The sequence below is a fragment of the Sturnus vulgaris genome, chromosome Z, assembly GCF_052056855.1.
Source record: "Sturnus vulgaris isolate bStuVul1 chromosome Z, bStuVul1.hap1, whole genome shotgun sequence".
Taxonomy (NCBI): Eukaryota; Metazoa; Chordata; class Aves; order Passeriformes; family Sturnidae; genus Sturnus; species Sturnus vulgaris.
This window is the reverse complement of record NC_142283.1, coordinates 26,701,083-26,724,299: the sequence shown is the minus strand read 5'-3', so window position 1 is coordinate 26,724,299 and position 23,217 is coordinate 26,701,083. Positions and strand designations below refer to the sequence as shown.

The following is a 23,217-nucleotide window of genomic DNA, read 5'->3' as shown; positions in this document are numbered from 1 at the left end:
ATTAGATTATTGTCCACATTTTGTCCCAGATTTAGCTTAAGAATCCTTGCTTTAGGCTGAGGTGTCAATGAGAAAGAGAAAAAGGAAAAAAAAGGACATACCAAAAATGGATAAGCAAATATAAAAAATGGATAAGCACCTTAAATAATCTTAAAAAGTTCATTGTTCATTTTGAGTGCATCTTTAAAACTGTATGACATTGGTATAATTTGGATCACATGTGAAACATTTTACAATATCATTCCTGATGCCAAAACAGATGGCAAAATCCAGAAGGTATCATAATCTCATAATCGAGTGAATTAGGAAGGATCTGAAAACCACAAAAATTTGAGTTTTGTTTGCCTCTGTCTTTCAGGTTAGCTTGAAGCATCTCTCTTAAATGGCTTCAGTATGGACAGCTGTGACTTTTTAAGTAATTCACAAGTTTACCAGAAGAAATGATAAATTTCACTTGGGAGAGAAATTTATAGTCAATGCCATCAAGTGATATTTTCTCCAGTTTTGGCCTGCACTGAGACTGAGTAACAAGGCACTTTAATTCTGACAAAAAACAAACAAATATGGCCCAAAATTTATTATCTTGTCCCGAATTAGCCAATTGTTTGGGGTTTTTGTATTCTTCAGTTGTCCTAGAATAAATTTTATAAAGGAACCAATCTTTTCTTTCTTTCAGGTACAGAGTAAACTCAGAGTTAGAAAAGTCAGAATTTTATGGATTGAGCCCTTCACTCCCAAGGGTTAACACTTGCCATCTTCATAAAAATTCATTTTTTATGGTGAAGCTATGAATCTTTCTGAAACCAAAGTTATCACCTGGCTTAGTAAACACTTGCAGGAGTTTAGTAAATAAAATCTCCAAAACATGCCTCCCTTAGGATGTGGCTTGATCTTCTTTGCTACATTTCATATCTGCTACCTCCAAGAAAGGTATTCCATTGATCCCCCTTTTAAGTTAAGCAGCCCTATGCTAATCCACACTGATTTTAGGATCTAGAGTCATATTACAAGCTGTATGGAAGTCTGCCTTGTCAGGCAGCTGACTTCTTATTTAATTCCTGATTGAGACAAAAATCTTTAAATTAATTTTAAAATTATAGTGCTTACTGGTACAAGTAAGTAATTCAGGGGACCCTGTTTTATGTATTTCACTCTTTAAAAACCAGTGCAATAATGACCCTTTCACTTTCTGTAGCAGATGTGGTGCATGGTGAGCTTCTGGGCACATCCTGCTCCCTCATTGAAGCAATGTGCCATCATGCCTGTCTGGGGAGCACTGCTGAGGAGAAGAAAGCTGTGCTATGGGCACAACAAATGGAAGTAAGACCTGTTTACATGACCCAACACTGCAAAATTAAGGAAAACCAGTAAACTCAGGCTTTCCACTAATCAAAATATCCTTTGACTTACTTTTTTGAGAGGTAAATGTAAAAGAAATAGTTAAGAAAATGGAACAGATGAGAATGGGACAGATGTCGAACAACTAAGAAAACTTAAGAAATCTACAAAGACTATATGAGGAATTATAAGCAAGAAAAAATCAAAACAGCTTATAGTTCAGAAATACAAACCAGGAGTTGAATTAAATATATGTCTTCCTCATAGCAGAAGCAAGTGTCTTTATGTGCTTAAAAACACTGATCCTAGTGGCACATGATTAGCCAAGGAGGCCTGTGAGCCAGAGAAAAACTTCTATCTCATCATTCCTGAATTACAGTGCAATAATTTTATTTCTTGATCACACTGAAAATCTGTTTTGACAAGATTCCTAGGCATTTAGAAACAACTCGGTTTTCCAATTTGTGTGACAACTTTTATTTATTTGTGTTATATAAGTCACAACTGGAGTACAGAAGCACTTAGATCATTTGTTTGTTCATATGTACCTCAGCTGTAAAGAAGAGTAATCAAGAAAGGGAACTAAATACGGGCTTATTTGATTATTCTCCTGATATCATATAGCCTCCTTAGATGATGAAAAGCTGATGTGATTAAGCAATCTAATACTCCTATTATTATGAATTTTAAAAATGCTTTCTTTTTGTTATATTGCATGGACCATTTTCAACACCACAGTATCTAACTGCAGCATGTGACTTTTCTCCAACTTAAAAAATAAAAATTAGTGACCTAGTGATTCAGCACAAAACAATTTTGCCCAAGTGGTGGATTTTTCACAGCTGTTAGTCCATTTGATGAAGGATGGATCCATTGAAACTGTTCTACAGCCTTGAATAAGGCATCTAAGTTAATGCTCCAGTAATTATATTGTGTAATATTAGAGAGTTGATTTCGTAATGCCTTAATTAAGGAATCATGTTATCAGCATGTACTTTCAGGGACTAAACACTTTAATTATTGTGCCAAATTTGGTAAAAAGCTCTCAATTGTTTGTGAAATGAAAGTAGAAAATGTTTTCAAGTAGTGCTTTGCTTTTCTCCTCCTGTCTGAAGACACCTGTTGTATAACAGAGAACACAATTTTAGTAAGCCTGAAGGTTCTTTTCTCTTTTTGCTGCATGTCCCTGTCTCCCATTAATTTTGCATAACAAATGAAAAGTTGCAAGCACTTCTCTGAGACCTAGAAATGGTATTTTACCACCTTGTTTCTTGTAGTGAGTTGATCTAGCTTGTAAGGCGTGGCTTCGATAAATCCAACGTCTTTGTCAAAAGTCTTTTCTCCTTTATGACTTACTTGCTCTGTAGACCTCTTCCTCAGTTTTGCCTCATACTCTGCTTTGCCCATTCATCTACCAACTTTAATTCATCATCACTTTCAAGTACTATCTGTCAAGTGAGATTGATACCAGCAGTAGATTTTTAAATGATTGTGGTTGGGAAGACACACACCTTCCAAGTGCCAGCTAAGCTCAAAAAAGTCACTTATTCTAAAATGTGTGCAATTACCATTGAAGAAAGGTAGTCTTTTAAGTTTCTCATTTGTTACTGTAGCAAACAAAGTAATTTGGGCTGAAGTAATTCACACAATCCAATAATTATCTTTTTAAAATCCTCCTCTGGTACACTGAAGTTACATAAACATATGCTATGACTTTGATAACACCAAAGAGTCAAACAGCATCAAAATCATATTTTGTAGACTAAATTCTACTCCCTAAAAGGACCAATTCCTTTTTTGAAAAGGAATATGAGCCCCAAACACTATCTTAAAAAATGTTTATTTATTTATATTTATTCCCTTTCCCCTTCCCATCCCTTGTTGTATGTCTTTACTGATCATTACCAGGCCATTTTCTTTTCAAGGGGAGAGAGAAGAGGATGCAGTTTCACTCATAAAGAAAGCAACTATGAGGGATCTTCAAGCATTTCAGTTCTTGCAGATCTTGCTCAACACAGAAAAATTAGTATATATGGCCAGATTGTGGGTATTGACACTGTCATTGCTACTCCTCCAGCAACTGCTTAAAAGCTTGCTTTAAGCTCCTTCTATAAACTTGTAACACGCAAAACATTGTCTTTTTTTCTCTGAAGTTGTTTTTTCACCATTATTGGTCACATTATTAGTTCACAGTGCACTGAAGAAATATATGACGCCAGCTTTAAAACATCTGATTAGTTTGCCTTTTCAGATAATCATTTTTTACAAGTCCTGTCCCGTACCTTCATTCCCTTGTAGCCAACCACAGATTTATTGAAGGGCAAAAGTGAGCAAAGGAATGGAGCAGAGGGCTGAATGAAGCACATATCTCACAAAATGCCATCATTCATATCTGATTTCATCTATTACTTTATTTTGATTCATTCAATCATAGAATATTAAGGGTTGGAAAGGACCTTAAAGTCTATCTAGTCCCAACCACCCCTATGAGCAGAGACACCTCCCAATAGATCAGGCTTGCCCAAAGCCTTATCCAGCTTGGCCTTGCATGCCAAGGCTGGGGTATCCCCACCTTGCCTGGGCAATCTATTCCAGTGTCTCACTACTCCCAAAATAAAGAATTTCTTCCTATTGTTGTTACAGTCCACCCCTGAATAGAGGTTCTGGTCAATCAGTTGCCGAACGCAGATTTGAGTGAAGTGACACTGAATGACCAACATTATTTATATGTACATATCTATCTATCTATCTATCTATCTATCTATCTATCTATCTATCTATCTATATCTCACAGAATATTCTGAGTTGGAAGGGACCCACAAGGATCATCGAGTCCAGCTCCTGGCCCTGCACACAGCCGTCCCCTGGAGTCACACCATGTGCCTGAGAGCATTGTCCAAATATTTCTTGAACTCTGTCAGGCTTGGAGGTGTGACCATTTCCCTGGGGAGCCTGTTCTAGTGCACAACCACCCTCTGGCTGCCTCCACTGTAGTGGAGAGGGAAGATACCACCACCCCTGGATCCAGCAAGATGACTTGATTGCTGCAATTTAGATGTCTGCTGATCAAAGTGATAGTTACAGTCTTGATCTGTGGGGCTGGGGGAAGCCTCTGTAACAGAGTTCAATGGGTTAATATAGGTTTAGGTTTAGGTTTAGGTTTAGGTTTAGGTTTAGGTTTAGGTTTAGGTTTAGGTTTAGGTTTAGGTTTAGGTTTAGGTTTAGGTTCAGATGAGAACACTCAGACACCTCCTCTGAGGGGGGAGTTTTACAATGTCTGTTCTAACACTGGCTCATGACCAGTCCTGTGGTGGAAGGCCCCAGAAGTCAGCCAGGGATGGTCTTAGATGGTCCCTTCTAAGACATGATCTTTGCTTCACTCTTCAGCATGGTTAAGCCCCTTATGCCATGTCAGAGGGGATGAATACTTTCAAGCCTACATGTGACTGTCCCAATACCTCCCTCAAGAGAGAGGTTTTCGCCTGAGATAATTGTGTAAGGAAGGAAATTGGCATGATAAAAAGCATTATTCCATCTCCACAGGATCTGTTTCTCACCAGCCTTTTCCTTCATCTTGTTCAACAAATAGCTCATTTTTAAATAAATGCTGGTTTGTCATCCTCTGCTGATGGGTTTTTCACCTGGGCTGTTCTTGTGCAGATCAGAAATGTTTCACCACCCAATCCACACATTCGTCTCCTCTTCTCCTTTTGCTGGGAAATGCAAAACTAGCCTTAGCAAGGCACCCTGCCATTTTGCAAATAGATGGTTGTTTGAGTCATTCACTGTAAATATTTCAGTCTCCCACAATATCTAGCTTAGATTTTTCTCTCTTACAGTTTGTACCCATTGCTCTTTTTACTATCAGTACTATTCCTGATGAAAAGTCCTTCCCCAGCTTCCCTTTAGCCCCCCTTCAGGTGGGAAGGCTGCTCTGAGGTCTCCATGTAACCTTCTCCAGGCTGAGTTGAAAGTCCCAACTTTCTCAGCCTGTTTTTGTAGGGCACATGCTCCAGTTGTCTTACTAATCTCATGGCCCTCCTCTGGACTTGCTCCAACAGTTCCATGTCCTTACAGTGAGGACACCAGGACTGTATGCAGCACTCCAATTAGGATCTCACCAGAGCAGAGTAGAGGGCAGAATCATCTCTTTCAACCTGCTGCCCACACTCCTTTTGAGGCAGCCCAGGTTGGCTTTCTAGGCTGCAAGAGCACACTGCCATCTCATCCTGAGTTTTTCATCAACCATCTCTTCCAAGTCCTTCTCCATAGAACTACTCTCAATAACTTCTCCACCCAACCTGTATGCCTCTGGAAATTTTCCAGCTGAGGTGTAATGTCCTGGTGCCATCCAGGACAGGGTTAATTTTTGCTGTAGCCAGGAGGGCCATGTCCAGGACCTTGAGGTTATTCTATACTACCTCACCTCATGTGCAGGAGATGGTGGAGGGGGAAGGGCTCCCTTCCAGTCAGACCAGTGATGAGGAAAATGGCCAGGACAACGCCAGGTTCCACATGGTGACCACTTGTGTGTTGGTCATTCACCTACCTTGTAAACTCTGTTGTTGTTACTGTTAATTTTTTCATCTCATTGATTTCAGTAAATTGTTCTTATCTCAAACTGATCTTTACCTTTTGTGCCTCCAAAATCTGCTCTCCATCCTTCTGCAGGGGGAGGGCAAGGTGTGCATTGTTGAATGGCTCATGGTTTGAAGTGCTTCGGTGGGAACACGAAATTGGAGAATAACATTGCTAAGCCATGGCAAATAGGACCCTGCACTTCATTGAAGTTCATGAAGTTTGCCATGTCAGCCAAAGCATTATATGGTCTCTCCAAGTGGCATCCCTCCCTCCAGTGTGATGTCTTCAGCACTCACCGTGGTGTTGTCAGTGAATTTGGTGAGACTGCACTCAATCCCACTCTCCATGTTGGTCACAGAGATGTTGAACAGTGTTGGTGCCAATACTGATCCCTGAGGGACCCCACTCATTGCAGTTCCCCACATGTACAATGAGATATTGACCACAACTCTTTGTGTGTGGCCATCCAGCCTATTCTTTTTCCACTGAGTCATCCATCCATCAAATCCATGTCTCTCCAACTTGGAGAATGTCATGTGGGACAGCATCAAATGCTTTGCATAAATCCAGGTAAATGGTGCCGGTTGCTGTGCCCCTATCCAGTGCTGTACCATTGTTCTAACCATTTATTGACCTGCCAAACTCATCTGGCCATTTCAAGAATCTCTCCTTTTACATGGATTATTGAAGAAAAAAATAGTTGACCTTCAGAACCCTTTACCACCCAACCCAAGGCTCTCTGGTCCATCTTAATGCTTCCCAGCCAGCTGCTGGCTATGTCACCTGTGCCCACATGGAATACTACTAGTCAATAATAATCACTGGGTTTAGCTAGGCTTGGAAGCTTCTCTCTAACATCCCTGATCCCGGCTTGAAAATGGGTCAGGCTGACAAATGTGCCTCCTTGCCTCTTAGAGTGACCTACTACTATCACTCACCACCTTTTCTTGGGTGAACTAGTTTGTTAATTTCTTGATTTGTGGAGAAGACTAGGCTTCTCCAGTTAGCTCTGGCTGTTATGTCTGATCTTCCAGTGTGTTGACCATTGCCTCATTAGTCTGTAGAACTATAAGGTGGTTCATGGTGGTGATGTTCAGGTGGGTGAGAATATATGGTTTTGAAGAAAGCTCCTTCTTTTTATTAATTCCTTTTCTCTTTCATTTGTTTTTGTTTGAAGTTTTTCCTTCACTGCATCCCAACGCCTTGTGTTAATGCCTTTGCTCCCTTCCATGAATGCCAGTGTGGACTCTCCTCAGTGGGCTGTGTTTTCTCCCACTACCAGGGCTTGAAACAACTGTCCAACTCCCTCTGAGCTTCCCTGATATCCCTCAGTTTTTTGCCTGCCTATTGCAGTTTGACCACTTGTTGCTGGAGATCCTCCACCGGGGCATACCTGTTAGAGTTCAGTGAACTGTCCCTCTCACACTCCTCGATACTTCCTGACCTCTCCACTTCCTCTTTCAGCACTGTCAGTAAGTAGCTCATCCACCCGTTCACACCACAGAGAGGTGTTGTCTCTGCTGTCCTCAAGAATCATGGACAAGCTAGGCAGTCATTGCAGCTGGGGACCTGGACAACTGCAGGTTGATATGTGAGTGGAAACCAGAGTTAATTCTCTTCTAGTTGGCTGGGTGATGATTCACTCCCTAGATTAAATTCTCCTCAGGTAAAACTGGGGGGCTGTGCCCCACCCTTGTGAACAGCTCTGCAATCTGCTGTGTCACACCCTGTCTGAGGTGCTATGCCCTGCTCCGCCGCTCCCTCGAGCCATTCCGATCTCCCACAGATGCTCCTGGCATTGCCCCTCCATGCCTGGTTGGGTCCTCAGGGCTTCCAGATCCGCATGGAATCTGTACCCTGTGATCCCACAGTTATCTCTGGGCTTCCCTCAGTCGCTGCTGCTGCTGTCACCTTACTGACAGATGATAAGTTCAGAGTAAGTTCAGTGCAGATATTAATCTGGAAAGAACGAAATACCAAAACTATTATATTTTGACGATCCTACATTGTTTATTTCAGCATCCTTGACTGGCAGTCATGGGACTAATTTTTTCTTGCAACCGTTATTATTTGAGATTATTGCTTGCCATCATATTTCACTTTCAAGGAGATGCTGCACATCCCATTTAGGTAACTATTTGCTTTCTTCATCAAGTTGCTTATTAGTAGAAAAACCCACCAACTTCATAAACATGAAAGGCTCATTTATGGATGTGAAGCAGTCCTTTGCCCTGCAGGGAAAGAACATTCTACTTTCTAGTGGGCTAGGAAGCTGCTCTGGGTTTTCACTTAGCAGTGCTCACTTTCTCAGCAGATTGGATGGTGCATGTGCCCAAATCTAAATGAAATATCAAAGAAGTTGATAGTCCGTGGTATCACGATATGAAAGATTCACCTGTTAAAAAAATCCTAGTAGGGAAAGAAGAAAAAAAGTCATCCAAACCTAATTATGCAAAAGGTGGAGATTAGCATATTTAATAACTATGTTCAACTATTTCCATTCCATTTTCTCCCCCCTGTGTTTTGTTTTCATGAATAAATTAATTTTACCATGAGCAGTGAAAGGCAGCATCAAAGAATTTCCTTGTTTGGGACCTGAGTCTGTGTGAAAGAAACTTATTGCTTTCTGATGGTCCAGTTTAGAGGGGAAAATTCCTGATCAGTCAGATATACTATGTTGAGAATGAATCTGGAATAGTGGAGTGCAACAGACAGTTCTCACAGTTTCACTGTTTGCACAATCTTCTTTAACAAGGGCTCATAGGCGTAAACTACTCAAAACTCAAATTAATCCTTCCCTACTTTAATATATATTTTTTTTTAAACAAGAGTTTTTTTCCCGCTTATTATCTTTAAAAATAATACAACATTTGCATTGACAGCACAGTAATATTTATTGAATAAAAACCTCTTTCTAGTGGATTTTTTTTTGTCAGAAAGACAGCTTTCCATAATTATTCATCTAGACTCAGCTTATATTTCTTTTTTGAATTCTGTACTTTGAAATAAAACACCTAGCCAGTATTCAAATAAAATCTTGGACACGGGGGTTTTATCCATTTCTTATCATATGTATGACAAGGCCTGTTGCTATTCTTTTTCCTCTAATTTTTTTCTTCATAACGTTTTACCAAGCCCAATTCCATGACTCATTGCATTTAATAACTATATTCACATTACATGTATTTCCAATCATTGCTTTTCTGTCTTGTCCCCATAGTCCTCTTAAAATGTTTTTATACTGAAAAGACTAAAGCAAGAAGTTAGAGTTGAATCTTTCCCCCCACTTCCTTAGGCTGTGAGGCTGAATTAAATAAACCACACTACAAGTTATAAACCACACTAAAAGTTATAAACCACTCCTAGCTGTGCCATAGTGAAACCACTTGTCAGAATATCAAAGGAAATGCGAAGACAGAATTCATTGTCACTGATATTGAAGGAAAAAGAATCCAAAAGACAGAAAACCATCAACATCAGAGGTCCTGTATCTCAGACCTGAGAGGAGCTGATATAGAAAAAGCATTCTTCTTAAGAGAAATACATGTTTGCACTTGCCTAATGGAAATCACTTCTGCCAGAGTCAGTATTTGAGTACATTCACAAAGCGGGTGCAGCATTCCTGATACAAACATACTGGACATTACAAGAAAGATGATAACCTCCCCCCAGACAAAACTCCAAAACAAAGAGAGGGAATCGCCTCTTCCAAGCTCTCTGGGATACTGCAAGTGAGCACTGTAACACGGCAGAATTTATGAGTGTGACTAATACAAGGTGACGGCTCGGTTCAGATCTCTCTGCCCGTCTTTAGTGAGACCATTTTAATGAAATGTTTGTTTACTCTTCAAAAGCTGAACTCAGCTTTCAGGGAATGTCTGTTTTGTATTTGTCTGAGTCTGGTTTGGAAGAGCTAGATATTTAAATGACTGACAGACCATAGCGTTGGTGAGTTGGCCTCTTATGGGAAGAACAGCTCAGAAAATGACTGCCACCTCTGCAATACATGCAGCAGATACTTGCCTTCAGGATAACTATAGCTATAGGAATTTCCAGGGGAATGAGCACAGGAAAGGATCAAAAAAGGTACTTTAACAGGGATTATTTGCTGTCAGTGGTGGATGGGCTATTTTCTGCAATTATTATAACAAACTGACACAATGTTGCCACCATTCCCTAAATAATATAACTATTGCAAAATGCTCGTAACACGTAATGGTAGACTACAGATAAAAGAAAGAAAAAAAAAGTGCGAATTTTAAGAGAGGGTGATAAGTAGCTGCATACAACAGCAGATATATTTTTTGTTGTATTTAACTAAAAAAAGGAAAAAAAGTTTCCAAATAGGCCAAGCACATTTTGATACTGGAATGCTAAAAATTTAGGTAGATTTTCTTTATTTTTTTTTCCCCTTGGATTTTGTTCCAAGACAAGTTATAGACAAAATATAAGTGAAGTGAAGATGTGCTGCGCCCTGCTTATAAATCCACTGGATCATAAATCAAGGGTCCTAACTAAGACTAAGAGTTAAAAGGAGGGAAAGAAAAAAAATCACAGGCTTTAAAAGCACAACTTTTTCCCAAAAGACTGAAAAGATGTTAGTCAGCATGGCATCTGAATTTTTTGTGTGCTTTTGCATAGGAGAAGAGAAAGACACACAAAGATTAACCATAGAAAATAGCACTGCATGGGGTACAATGAATGCCCCATGGCTTTCCACTACATTCACAGCATCACAAACCTTTGCAGGCAAGACCATCATTCTCTGATGCAGCCACAACAACTTTCCAATGACTCTTTCTGAGATCTGCAACTTTGCACCAAGCTTTCTTCTTTCCTCATCTGTGCCATCATGTGTCTATTCCCTCTGGGACACGGGAAACCAGCCAGCCTGAGCTTGTCCCATGAGCGCCAGCCATCCACAGTAAGGCGGAGGTAGTTGGCTTGGTGTCACCTCCCTGTCGTCATGTGCAGGTTTGTCATTTCTCCCTTACAACACAGTATTCCAGCACAGACTAGTCTTCTGAATTTTTCCCCCCTCAAAATGCTGTAACTCAGTGAACATAATTACTAAAGAATTTAGTATTTTGATAAATTTTCAGCATCCCAAAAGCTGTTATTAATGAGGACAGATCAAGTTCTTCTGTTTTCATTGGAAAATAAGCAAATTAGGAAAAAAGCAATTTGAACTAGAATCCAGACTTAGTAAGAAAAGGGTGTAAAGACACTGTGATGTTAATTTAATCATTGATGAGTACTCATATAACATTTATGGCAGTCAGTATCAGTCAAGGTAAATGCAGTAAATATGTCTCATTTTATTCCATTGCTAGGACATAGCAATCTAAAAAGATTATACATAGAGTTTAAGACATGCTGTTACAGACTTTGTATTGTGTTCTGCATGAGAGTTACACATTTGATTGTTAGGTCTCTTATTGATTTTATCACTATCATTATAAATTACTATGAGCTACCAAATCGAGGAAGCATATTTTGTAAATATCTTCTAGTTAAACAGTCTGCTAACTGGCGACGTGACTTTTTTAACCTCTTGTGAGATGGGGTCCAATATTGACATTTTTTCAACTGTGGTAAAATGTAATCTTACATGCCCTGGCCCACGCTTTTTCTCAATTTTTCCACATCTGAAGAACATTTTTAAAAATTGCTTTTATGCAATCTTTTTTAATGGATTTTATTTGCAAGGCATATTATGTTGAAATACTCCAAATATTCAAGTATAGATTTAAAGATTATGCACAGAAGATGCTCTATAAAGGATCAGAAGCATATGGACAGATAATCACACTTTAGATTTTATATAGCCAAATAGAAGAGATTTTTTTTTTCTTATTTCAGGTTTCTTTTTCCTCTCTGTGTTTCTGAATAAAAATTTTGTGGAAAGTGTAATATTCATGATTAGGATATTTTTCCCTTATGCCTTGGATGCTGTCTTAAAGCAGTTTTCCTAGCAGCAGTTGAATATTCACCATATTCTAGCTCCAAAAAATGCACTTATACTTGGATGGAAACTTTATTCCTATTTCGCAATGAAAGATAATGAGACTTTTATATGCAAACCCCAAATTTCACTCAGTGAAATTTTTTGTCAGGCAAAGATAATATCAGTATTCATATTGAAGTAAATAAGTCTTAAATTTCTGTCACACTGATTTCCAAATCTGATTTTTTTAAAATGCATTTCCATGAATACTTAAAATATTGCAACGATTTTGAGCCCAGAAAATCTTAACAGAGAGAGAGCTGGAAGAAAATTTTATTTTATTTTCACCTTTGGCAATTTCACTGAAGAGTGTACTGCATTTTGCAATTACAGCATGCAGTATTAGATGACTTTTCAGGCAAACACACGCAGGCCTGAATGCTTAATGTTATTAGTATATTTTATATTAAAAAGACACGATAGCCTATGGCTGATGAATTTCAAGATTACTATGTGGGTTATTTAATTCCAGGCTATAATTGAACAATTTCCCTCATTGTTCTAGTATCCTTTATTTTTATTTTTCAGGTGGCCATTCAAAACCAAAATATTCTGGAGTATCTATGCAGTGGACAAGATGACATGCTAATGAAAACACTAGTAATTCAGTCAGCAGATGCCTACTAGTCATGGTAGATGTCATCTTTTTTTGAATGTTTTAACTACAGCAGTTTTTTGACTTGAACTTAAATCTGATCCCTCTCTAAGCTTTTCTTATTTTATGCAAACCATTTTTTTATAATTTAAAAATTCCGTGTGACAGAGAAAAAATTATAGGCTTATTTTTCACATTTCATTCCATAACCTTCAAAGGCAGCATCTTCTGCTGGACTTATGTACTATTTCCCTATAGGCTGGGATTTCTAAAAAGGAACCTGGATAAACACAATGTTATTTACTTATGAAGGCATTTAGAGCCTTCATCTTCTTTCATCCAGTTAGAATAAACATGATAAATGTGCCACTTTTATCACTCACCATAACACCCCTCATAACTAATCATCAAGAGGTGCTAGAAAGCAAAATTAGCTTAATCAGCAGAATGTTTGTTCTTCTTATCCAGTCCTAATTTCCTGTCCTAAAGTAGGTTTTGAAACACCTCTAAAAATCACTATTTTCCCCAAGGAAAAGAGGAAGTAAATATAAAAGTGATGTTACTTCTGAAGTACTATATCATGCCACCTATCGCATAACCAAAATAATTGCTCACACTATCAACAGGACATCTAGAAGGGAAAAAGGTGGAACAGGGGGTGGCTAGGGCTGCATCACGCCTTGTGGACTAGAGCTGAATTTAATTGTGCACCTTTAAACTCCCAACAATATCCTTGTTTTGTTCATCCAGCCGTGGTACCTGCGTGGGTTTTGAAAAACTGTGATCTTAAAGAAGATAAAGGGCTTGATTCAGAACAGGTGTAAGTCAGAGATTCTCTAGATAATGAAGACCATAAATTCCCAAAACAGACCATTGTGCCAGCCTGAGATTTCCAAACGTTGCAAAGTTTTGGAATAATTTCTTGCTGTCAGAAGGTGATTAAATTGTGCAAGCTTGAGGCTGAATATCTTCACATGCCATTAAAGTTTGTCCTGAAAAATTCCAAGCTGGAAGGGATAGTGTTTAAGAGACTAGATGTGATAAAAAATATTTTGCTGTCACACACTAACTTTTGGGTTAATTTCAGAGACTTCACAGAAATGATTCTGGGTTAGATCGGCGTAACTGACAACTGAACATATTTTTAAATCCCTGTGTTGTTTAAGCTTGCAGTAAATATATGCTCTGGGCAGATGATTAACAATTTCAAACTTTTGAATACTATTTTGTGAACTGTGATGACACGAATGGTAGGGTGTGCACAAATGTAAAGGGACTAGCTTTCTGATGTGAGTGAAAGCAGAAGATACACCATTATCTCCAAGGTTCTAGAGCTTCTCTGCTGTCTTAGCTGTTGGACAGCCAGATCTGGGAATTCACTATGCTCTTAAAACTTGACTTCTGTAAGTATTGTATGTAAAAAACAGTATCTTTAAACCCTGAACTCCAGCAGAGAAAAAAAATATTCTGAATGCCCAGGTATCAGGAGTTTAATAGTTTTGAGCCATATGACCATTTTTGAGAGTATTACTTCCCAAAATTTGAATGCAGATTCCTCCAGTTATTCTCTTTGAAGGAAAATCTTCCTTAAGATACTTGTTTGATTGGTTATAATAAACCTCTGGGTAGACTTGTGAAGCTAATTGTCTTGCCTACATGAGTAAGGAAGCTCTTAAAATCACTGGTACAAATTCCCTACTGACTTGGATTAGTATAACTCTGCAAAATTCAGTTAAGCTATACCAGCTAAACAAAACTAGTAGGTGAAGAATGAGATGAAATGGACTTCTGTTATTCTGAAATCCATGTGAATCTCCTTTCTTGCATAGGCTACATCCCAAAACCAGGCTCCAATTTTGCTCAGGATCGATAGAGTTATGTCTGGTTTTGTCTAGTTCTCATTGGAGCTTTCCATATTCCACACACACAATGACAGATTTATTGCCTGTCACTGAGTAGAATGAAATACAGCAAGAAGGAAATGTAGTCCATTTTGACTTTAGAAGCAAAAGCTTAATTAAAGTACTGGCACATTCGGTTCTCACACAGACCTGAATAAATTGTCAAATAACTCCAGTCACTTTGATAATGATCCCTTAAATATACATCCAAAAGAAAACAGCTTCTGTTGGCACATTTTTCTTATTATACAGTACTCCTACAACACCAGATACCATCTGAGAAACTGTCTGATATGGTTGTATATGCTGATAAGCAAGTAGTCTGCTTTGGAGCACTCATATTACACAAGAATATGTTTTCAGCACAATAAATAAACTACATATACATTGAAAAAGCTCCATGCTCATAACATGTCAAGAAAAATAGAATGAAAAGAAAAGGTGAAATGAAAAAATGTGGAGAGAAGAGAAGAGAAGAGAAGAGAAGAGACGAGACTAGACGAGAAGAGAAGAGAAGAGAAGAGAAGAGAAGAGAAGAGAAGAGAAGAGAAGAGAAGAGAAGAGAAGAGAAGAGAAGAGAGCTAAGTAAGTGAGCCATACTTAAGTAAGAGGTGATAATACGTATCTTTCATTCTAAGCAATGCCTTTTTCTTCACTTTTTATAGATGAATGGGCTGGAAATATCACACCTAGGTCAGTTAAGAGTAAGATGTCCCTTTACTTTGTTAAACCTGAATCAAAGCATCTAAGCAAGTATTGTGTAGGGAGTACAGAGGTCAGTGAGGAAGGCATCAAGTCTTTTCATCAGAGAAAAATGATGTTATAAAGCTTAAGCTCCTTCAAAGGCTCTCAGTAAAAAAAGAGATATGTTCTGCTATAGGTAGAAGAGAAAGAAAACTCAGAAAACCTCCCTCTCATTATTAATCAAAATTAAATAATCAAAGAGATACACTTACTTGACTGGCTACAACATATTTTCTGGATTGTTTTGGTTTTGGAAGAGCTAGTTAATCAGAAATTTTCATTTTTCAGTTTCAAAGGACTAAACTCCCCCTGACCATGTTAATCCATGATGGAATATGATTTCAACTCACAGTTAGATATAGTATTGATTATTTTGGCTAATATGAGGATAGGATGTGTTATATCTAAATTTCCTTGGTCTAAAAACACACAGGCCCCTTCTTAATCTAATTTCCATATGCTGTGAGTGAAAGTGTTTGGGTTTTAGGGTAATAGAAGAAACAGCATTAAAATAATGAACACTTATGTGTGAAAGTTAGATTGTTTGGGCAAGGGAAGTGGTTCTTGTTAGTCATATTATTACTAGGGACCAGATTGTGTGTCAGATCACCACACCTTTTCTTACATTCTGCTGTTGCACTGAAATCACTCACCTTCAATATCTCAGAGATGCTCCTGCATCTATATTGTCTTGCAGCAGTATGACATTCACAGATGATGGTGGTCTCATAAACTGGAAATAACTTCCCCCCATGAAAAAAAGTCATTATGGAGAGCAAAGGCCATTCCTTGCTGCACCTTCTCCTGTTACTGGGAGCACACTAATAGTCTGCAGCTGTGCAAGCTAGAGATGGGGAAAAATGGATAAATTTGAGTGTCTTTTTCCCATCCACTGATCTCAACAGGTGCTTGTGTAAGGCATGAGACAGAGTTCAGGTATTTGGCCACTAGCTTCTCTGACAGGTTCATGTCAACTCAAATTCAAGACTGACTTTCCCAGAAAAATTTTTCATTCCAGTTTCCCTACCAAAATCTCACCGTTTATGGAGTCATTTTCCATGAAAAATATTATACTCTGTTATATTTGGAATTTGGAAGATATTTCAAATGGCCTTGTTTTCAAAGTGGCATTCTTTTCTCTAGCATCTCCTGAGTATAGGAATGGTCCTCCCTCTGTAGCTCTGGAGATTTGAAAGCAGTCAGGCCTCTGGGTCTTACTTTTTCTAGTATCTTATTTTCCATTAAAGTCTTTCTAAAGCTGCTAGATGAAGTAGTACAGGTTCTTTTTTACATATTTAGGCTGTTGCAGATCTCTGGTCTTCTGTTTCTAGACTGTTACTAGGACTATTTTATCCACTTCACAGAGACCCAGCCCACTTGCTGTGTGTAGTATAAGTGACAGTATTATATTTAAAAAAAATACAAATATTAAATAATTAAATTAGGAAGATCATAATTTCAGTATGTCAGTGAGATTAAACTGTGCATCTTCTTTATGATAAAATTGAATACTTTTGCCTCATAGATTTCTCATAATTATCATATTTAAATAGAATTGCTGCACTAGTTAATCTTTAAAAATCAAATTTTGCATGTGCTGTATTTAAAACTCACGAGCTCTGAGAAATAATCTCTGTTATTTTCCAGTTTCAAATTTGAAGGTAAAGAACTTTGCTGTTTCTACACTTATTTATGCTGCAAATTCAAGTGGAAACTGCTTCAAATGGGAGTGTCATAAAAAAATAAGCAGCTTCTCTCTTTTAGAGAATAGAATAGGTTTTTTAGTCCAGCTCTGGAAAAGGGCTATAAGAGTCTGAAAGAACATTTACAGCAGTCATTCTTAAGTGTCTGTCCATCTTATCTTAAGGTCTTAAGATAAAACCCCACAGACTTGGAACTTTCCTCTGGTTGCTACATACAACAAATGGAGGTAATCTGTTTATTTGAGATAGCTGTCAGCCCAAACACTATATTGGGTGCTCAGGAGCTGTCTATTAGCTCCAGTGTATGTAGAGAATGAGAAAGCTAGTCATTTAGCTATTGATTTTAATTTAGCTAATCTATTTATTCCAGCAGGCTGATCTGTACCTATGTTTGGTAGAAAAGTTGGTTTAAATGACCCCTGGTACTGCAAGCTTAACATATCTTCATGAGAATTTTCAGCCTTAATTGAATTTGTGTAAATGAACATATATGTATATGTCTGTGTATGTTAATTTGCCTTTAGAGAGTGATATGATATGATTTTAATAATTTCTTTATTTAACTATTTCCTGTGTAATTTTAAGTTCTCAAACTGTGAATTGTTATTTTCCTATAATTTTGGCATTATTTTATCCAGTAAAGACAATTTTTTCATTACAGAGTTCTTACTTTGAGTCCTTTCCTCTGAAAAAGAAAGTTTTATAAATAATAGAGTTTTTGGCTAAGTGCCTAACCAACATCTTCTGTTGTTGCTGCTGTTTTTGTTGCCGTTATTGTTATGGTTGTTGTTATTTTGGCAATTAAAATATTTTTCAAGCTAAATCTGAATGATTACCTTGAATATAAAGGAAAAGGCATTCCATAAGTAAAGAGAAAATGTTTCCACCACTATTATTGTTATCTAATTCCCAACATGTTAACTCTGCAGCCCTGACAAAAAATATGTCCAGAACACAAATTTTAGTCCTTCTGTCAAGGCAAAGATTTGAGCCTGATTTGTTATAATTCTAACAAAAAATAACTTTCTAAAACTTCTACTTTTTGTAAAAAGTTTAGGTTTTTGTTGGACTAGAAAGAAAGAGAACAATTAAAAAATCTCATTGCTGAAAAATTCCTCTCCTTAGGTGATGGAAGCCAGTATTCTGTACCTTCTCCAATGAACACCTATTAGATGTTAAGCAATGCATAGATGGCTACACAGAGCATGCAAGCTTTCTCCACAGGATACGTTTTCAACATAAATCTTCTTATAAAATAAGTCAGCAAGGGGTTAGAGGCCAAGTCTTCCTTCAGATGCATACCTTCAACCACAAACTGCTTAAGGACCACACACACTCACTAACTCACTAATGGAATGTGGGAGAGAGTCCAAAGGACAAAAATGAGAATGCTTGTGGGTTGGGGTAAAGCCACTTAGACAAGGAAAAAAGGGGAAAACCCCTCCAAATTTTGCAAAAATGCAATCTCTCACCACCAAAATATCAATGCCCAGCCAGTACCCAAGCAAAAAAGACTTTGGAAGAATTTTCACCCTCTCGATTCTTTATTGCTGAACAGGACATTCTAGGGCATGGGAGAGCTCTCTGATTAAGGCAGTTCAGCTGTCTTGGCTGTGTCCTTTTCTAGTCACTTCTTCTCACTTCTCACTGAGAAGACAAAGAGGTAAATAGAGATGGTCATGACACTGTGCAGGTACTTTTCAGCAATAACTAAAACCTCAATAACTAAAACATCTGTGTGTATCAACACAGTTTCTGTTATATAAGCCGCAGCAGCACATGGGATCCTGTGAAGAAAATAAAATCCATGCTATTGCAATTGATACCTTATTCCATACCATTTGTATTGTGCTCAGGTACTACATTATTGAATCTATTTTCTAAAGACACCACTAAAGTCTGCCCTACCTTTTGACACATTTACAGATATAATTTCCTTCATTCCCTTCATGGACCTTCCCTATTCAAATGTCTGTTCAGTAATTTAGTCCTAGACTTGTATTCTCCAAGTTTTGATGGAGAGGGATGGTGTGTTAGATCCTTGCTACATTTGCCCAATTCCTTTTTAGGTTCTTCCTCCATTTGTTGCATGACTCTTTGGTACTTCTGATATAGAACTGTGACATCACACAGTGATAGCAATACACAACTGAGACCACAGATGATTTTCACTCAAGGTAAGACCTCCTCAAGATGGACACTGGATTGCCCCATTGTTTTGTGCTATCCACCAAGGTCCTTGAGCAAAACAAATCTTGTGAATGGGTTTGCCTTTTCCAAATCCATACTTTCTCAGAATCACTAATGTGCACTAATGTAACTGTATATTCTTCTATAGTATGTACGGATTTTGTTTGGGAAGAACCAGGTTGTTTAGCAGACCCTGTAGTGTTAATCATCCAAGTGACCTCTGCTGGATTTGTATTCCAAATGAGTGAAGGTCCCAGCACCCATTACTCTAAGTACGGTTTTTAACAGTTCAATTAAAAGTTGGTGCGTGATATGTCAAGGTGTCTGTGAGTACATCAGCCTGGTTTGATTTATACTGGAGTACTTTCTTGCCTTGAGGTTTTTTTCCCCAAGGCTCAGAATGGTGTGTCAAGCAGTAGTGTTGGTCATGTGTCATGTTTTTGGCCACCTAGTAAAAGTTCCCACTGTTGCAAGCGAGTGGCAAGAATCTTGGCATGTTCCTGGTAAGGTAGGCCTTCCCATATTAGTATCTCAGCCACCATCCTCTGTACCAGAAAGCCAAGCTTTATCTTTTGGGGTCTTTTGATTATGGCGTGTTTTGCATTCCCAGGATAACCGTGCAACAATCTCAATTGGTCATATTCACCCTACAAACACAGTGCTGCATCCCCTCCTTGGTGTCCTGATGCATCATGGATCAATTGGATAAAGCCTTGATGTCCTATCACCAGTGTTTTGATCACCAGTCTTAAACATAGAACTACATAGAGTACTTAATTATGAAGAAAATTAACTCCTTCCCAGCCAAACACAGTGTAATAATAGATTAAGATGAGCTGACATGTATTTCTCATACCTAGCTATTCATATGAAGCAAAAACCACCAAAAGACAAACAGTAAAACCTTTTCCATGGGGACTACCAATTTAGAGAAAATATTCAAACTATAGGCTAAGTTAACTTTTCTTTAAAAAGACAGTGGGAACCCTAGGTTTGCTACTCTTTATCTTCTTGACATTGTTTTCTTTTATTGCAGATATTAACTATGAAAATTGTGAGATACCACAAGGTGTTCTGGATGCCCCATCCGTGGAAATATTCAAGGCCGGCTTGGACAGGCTTTGGGCAACCTTGTCAAGTAAAAGGTGTCCCAGCCTGTGACAGCAGGGAGTTGGTGCCAGATGATCTTTAGGGCCCCCTCCAACCCAAGCCACTCTGTAAGCTGTGAAGGGTATTGGCTGATTTTTGTTCTTGTTTTAAATTCAACCACCTATTGGTTACTTTTGGAAGACGTCTAAATCAAATAAAATCAATTAAGACTGTAGAATATTTCATATAATTTAAAATTTGGTTCAGCTTTGCATCTGCCAATGTATCTGTCAGATGAAAATGCAGCTCTTTAGAATAGCAAACTGTATTCAAACAAAAGACTAAGCATTAGGCATTTGCTGGATATTGCTCTGAGAATAATGTGAAAGGAAAAATGTAACTATGTTATGCTTATTCTGTTACATGAGACTGAGCATTTCACTTCAATTTGATTGCAAGTGCAAGACCTAGCATTAATCACTGGTATGGAGTCTCAAGTTAGACAGGTATAAAACCAGAATTCTTATAAAGTGGGAACAAAAATGAGTACTTACTGGTAAAATGAAAAAAGAAGACTTTTTAAAGAAAGATGGCTTTCATGTTTTTGTCTTTTTTTTTCCCTGGCTATAATATAAAGTGGCTATTCTGAATTCAGAGATCCATATTGCCTTTTATAATTGCTCATGAGTGATTATTTTTCTTCAATGAAAAAAATGTGTATTTTTTTCTGAACTACTCACTCCACATTGTCTCATGGAACATACATTTTTCTCCACAAAAACTGAGCAGTTCATACAGTTTAAAAGAACCATTGAAACAGTATTTTCAATTTCCTTTGATAACTTCACAAATATTAACTTTATCAGCATGTATGCATTACAGAAGGAAATTTCCTAGCAAAATATCCAAAATATCCAAAGGGAGACTTAAAAATTTCTTTTTGCATGACCCAAACTGTTGCCTGGTCTGCTGACATTAAGTGATGATTCTATCATGAATTACTTGATAATTTTATTTCGTTTTAGAAGTAGGCAGGGTTGGAACAGTGCCTTTTTCCTGTTTCATATAACCTCTAACCCAGTCTGGATGCTAGAGAAATAGATTCAAACAGAAATCATTAACAATAATGTGTGAACATGGGCAGAGGCACACAAATATGCAACGACAGATATATTTCCCTTGTAATTTCCCAGTATATACTTACTGGACAAGTGAAAAAGACAAGAGAAACACAAGAAACAATAGCAATTGAACATAAGAAGAGCTATGATAACACCTTACTGTGACTTGCATCTGGATTGCAAACGTGATATTATTATTATCAGCCGACAGTAAGGCCAGTGCTCAAAATGTCGCTAAAGTTGAGTTTTATATCCATAAAGAAAACTAAACCTAAATTGTTATAGCTCTATGGGAGAGCATGGGTTCAAACCTGTCTCATATGCTATAAATGCATGCCTCCATTTCCTCCTTCAAATTGTTATCATTAACTATTATTAATAATAGGAACAGTGAAATGAGTTTCTTTTGAAAATCCAAGACTCACAAACTCCTAAAATTTGCAGCCACACAGTATATTATCCTAAAGAGACATAGCATTTTACCTACCTCTTCTTGAAGTCCTGTCTCCAAGATTTTTTAGTTTATTAAATTGACTGATTATAAGACAGGCAAGATTTCCTCCTGGAATCTTCTTGTTTGAGCCTTATGTTTCAACATAATTAGCTATTAGCTAATGGATATAGAAACATATAATTAAAAGTGAAAAACAAACTGTTAGTGAACAGTAGTCCTAAATGCAAGAAACAGAGTTGATTTATGTCCTAGTAATAGTAACATATTATTTTTAATAACTTTTACAAAAGAAAAAACATGCACACTGTCTTTTCTATCACGCACCCTTTATTAAGAAATGAATTCTATTATAGTAGAGATAAACCTCTAATGGAGGTTCTAAATGCATCTTCCAATCTCTGATATCTTTTCAACAGAAAACTCTCTTTGCATTTAAGTCAGGACACAGTGCAATGGGTAACTCTGGTGGCATTTTATTAGTTGTTTTATCGTCCTTGGGGTCCTGTAGGATTGAACCTACTGAAAATACTAATTGCATTCTTATTTGTCTACATATTTCCGGTTATAACATTTTTTCATTGTTTCTCTTTTGAGTGTTGGAGTGGCAAGCTTTGGAAAAATAACCAATTTGTGCCATATTGACCAAATATTCAAAAAAGAATGTACTATTTTTTTTGCATGTGCTTCTCTGTGTTTATGTGTATGTGTGCACCTGGGTGTAAACACACCATTACTATTTATACAGTTGTTATTAATAAAATGTTTCTTATTCCTGTGCTCAGACTTTGGGTGTTTTTTTCTCTCACAGCTGACTGTGATGGAAGACAATACAGAGAATTCATTCACTGGTTGAGAAGACTGAAGTTAATTTGCCCCTTCTTGACATGGTCAAAATGAATCGAATCCTTACCATAAAAATGTCATTCCTTAAACTTCCCTGGTAATAATAAATCCTGGTGACATAATATGACTTCTTGACAGTCTTGTGATCTGAGTCTGAGCTGTTCAGTAAGACTGAGAACCCGAGATATTACTTCTAGAATTTTACACTATTTTAGAGAATTTCTGGAGTCTGTCTGCAAATGTTAGGAGGCAACCATTCTAGGAACACACCTCTCTGAGATCCATAGGACTTTGCTTTCCCTTACAATAAAAATGACGTGATTGAAACTCTATACATCGAGCATAGAGAATCAGAGACTTGTCAAAGCCCCCAGGTTACTGACACCTCTGCATGTAAAATTCCACCAATTGGAAGTTCAATTGAGTTCACCGTGCTTAGATAGCAGTATAAAATTTTGCAGCTCAATCACCTTCCTTGCAGAGCTGGGACCACATTAAACTCTTTCACCAAACATCTTAACTAAGAAATATCTTTGTATCACAGAGGAAACGTGTCATGATTTAGGAATGGTTCTCCCCAGTTCAGTGCCCTCACTGAGACTTCTCAAACCATGCTCTCTCTCTCACTCTCCTGTTTTCTGGTCCCTCTTC

The 23,217-nt window shown here is 37.7% G+C and overlaps 1 long non-coding RNA gene across 1 annotated transcript in view; it reads left to right on the top strand.

Annotated features, from left to right (window-relative positions):
* LOC148219754 (uncharacterized) overlaps positions 1-22,504 on the top strand; it is a 37,689-nt gene extending 15,185 nt beyond the window's left edge. The window contains exons 2-3 of the long non-coding RNA XR_015799249.1: positions 18,939-19,046; positions 20,096-22,504. This is a non-coding gene — a long non-coding RNA (uncharacterized LOC148219754). The remainder of the gene's footprint in view (positions 1-18,938; positions 19,047-20,095) is intronic.
* Positions 22,505-23,217: the final 713 nt, after the last annotated feature.